We start from the raw sequence: 2678 nt of genomic DNA on the forward strand, positions 1-2678 counted from the left end.
AACAGGGGGAGCAAAAGAGTTATGTATTATGTGATATTATAATTTTTGTGAGATAGTGTCAGAATAAATTCGAGATCCCCTATTCTGGATTTAGAAATTCACCATAAATTGTAGAAATCTTATTAAGATTCATACCTTACATGCATGGATTCCTTATTGAGTATATTTTTAAGGGAAACAAACAACATGGTCGTTGAAACTCTGTACAAGGAGAAATTTGGTTCGTAGTGCACAGGGGTGAGAGTAGTCGTACCCTGAAATAGGGGAAACTTTAATGAATAAACTGTACTAAATTGCTAAACCAAAAATTCTGGAAATTTTATGGGAGAAAGATATATGAATCTAGTTTCAAGGAAATTTAACGAAACTAAATTTGGAGTTTTGTAGCTTCAGATATGAATGATTTAGTAACTGTAACTCGATAACACAACTTAACTTAAACATGTGTAATTGTACAATTACAGTGTTTTATCTTGAAAAGCGTGGTAGTAATTGCTTATTACTTTCATATGAACTTACTAAGCGTAAAGCTTACCCATTCTCTCCATTTCTTTAGTATTGGCAGGTCAGCTCGGGGTTGGAGATCGTCGGAGGCAAAATCACACTATCAAACTATCATTTTGGGAGAATTAATTCAAATATTAGAAATATCAAGTGAGTGGCATGTATAGGAAGTTGGTTTGTGATATGTATTTTTATTATGATTTTGACCATACATATCAGTCTGCATTGAGCTATCGTATATGATCATGAGATGTAGTCCTTATCCATTATGGTTTATAAGTTTAATTAATCGTGCCATGTCCTATGTTTTGATGTGATGATATAGTTAGCTTTGTTTGTTATGCATGTGTTCGAAAAGTTTTGAATTAAATGAAATTTTATGGCCCAATTTTCGTCTATGTGTATTGTTAAGTCTGGTAATGCCTCGTACTCTGTTCCAGCCTTGGATACGGGTAAGGGGTGTTACACTTCCCACTTCTCAGTGTAACTATTTTCACCTGCTCTTTTGGGTTGTGTTCAGTGTTACTCGGCAGGCTACCTTGTGGTCGTTCAGATATCAATTTAGCGAGTTGACCTATCTGAGTTTCGAGCCCTTGGATTAACGCTTGTTGATTTTTAAGGGCTGCTTCGTATTCTGGAAACGAGTTTCTAACACCGAGATGAATTTTGTTAACATCTCCTCAAGGTTTAGCTTCTTTTCCTGAGGGTAAGGTGGTTGTTGAAAACCCGGAGGATGTTGTGGCCTTTGATTTCCTTGACCGCCCCATGAGAAATTGCGATGGTTCCTCCAACCTACATTACAAGTGTTACTATACGGGTTATTTTGGGGTCTAGATTTATTGTTACCCATATATTGGACTTGTTCCTCCTCGATGCTAGGGTTGAAGGGTTGATATTCTGTGCATGCTTCTCCTCCATTCGAATCACACCTCATCACTGGATGTACTTGAGTAGAACCACACAAACCGTCAATCTTTTTATTTAAGAGTTCTACTTCGTTAGATAGCATAGTAACTGCATCGAGGTTGAAAACGTCGGCTACTTTCATCAGTTTTGTCCTCATAACTTGCCACTGATAATTATTCAGTGACATCTCCTTAATAAATTTGTAAGCTGCCTCAGGTGTCTTATTATTGATAGTTCCACCAGCGGCTGCGTTAATCATCTGCCGAGTCAAAGGGTTCAGGCCATTGTGAAACGTTTGGACCTGTAGTTAGAGTGGTAACCCATGGTGAGGGCATTTTCGCAGAAGGTCCTTGTATCTCTCCCATGCATCGTAGAGTGTTTCTAAATTCATCTGCACAAAAGAGGAGATATCATTACGTAATGTAGCCATTTTAGCTGGTGGAAAATATTTTAATAAAAACTTTTTAGTCATTTGTTCCCAAGTAGTGATTGACCCCTGTGGTAACGAATTCAACCACTGTTTAGCTTTGTTTCTCAATGAAAAAGGGGAATAAGGCGAATGGCGTCATCAGAAACACCATTAATTTTAAATGTATCACATAGTTCCAAAAGGTTTGCCAAGTGAGCGTTGGGATCTTCGTCTTGCAAACCATCAAACTGAACAAATTGCTGTATGATTTGAATTGTGTTAGGTTTCAGTTCAAAGTATTTGCAACTACAGCAGGTCTAACTATGCTCGATTCAGTTCCTATTAAAGAAGGTTTAGCATAATCATACATAGTGCGCGGAGCAGGATTCTGATTAACAGCAATTGCAGGAGGTAGCAGATTTTCTTGGTTTTCAGCCATCTCATCGGTTATGGTTGAAGTATCGTCCTCTTGCTCTTCCTCTGTGTATCGTAAGCTTCGCCTTATTTCTCTTCGATTTTTGCAAATTGTGCGATCGATCTCACTATCAAACAGTAATGGTCCTGACAGGTTTCTTCTGGTCATAAACTAGAAAAACTTGTCAGAAGAAAATAGATGAAGAATTAGAAAAGAAAATAAAAATTTAAATTGCAATAAAAGTAAGATGGCTAAAGTAAAAAAATCGAGTGTTCCTAATATCCTAGTTCCCCGGAAATGGCACCAAAAACTTGATGCGTGATATTCATGAGAGGTTTTAAAGATTTATGAATGAATAGTTCTTAAGACTAACTTATTATCACGAGGCAAGTGTACCTATCGAATAGTAGTATAGTTCAGCAAGATCAGATTGTCGAACCTAAA

The 2678-nt window shown here is 37.2% G+C and overlaps 1 non-coding gene across 1 annotated transcript; it reads left to right on the plus strand.

The window, feature by feature from the left end:
- Window positions 1-1727: 1727 nt before the first annotated feature.
- On the plus strand, window positions 1728-1835 carry LOC121204256 (small nucleolar RNA R71). Its single transcript, XR_005899185.1, has one exon. It is a non-coding gene; the product is annotated as a small nucleolar RNA R71 (small nucleolar RNA).
- The last annotated feature ends 843 nt before the right edge of the window (window positions 1836-2678 follow it).

This window comes from Gossypium hirsutum, chromosome A07 (genome assembly GCF_007990345.1).
Source record: "Gossypium hirsutum isolate 1008001.06 chromosome A07, Gossypium_hirsutum_v2.1, whole genome shotgun sequence".
Classification (NCBI taxonomy): Eukaryota; Viridiplantae; Streptophyta; class Magnoliopsida; order Malvales; family Malvaceae; genus Gossypium; species Gossypium hirsutum.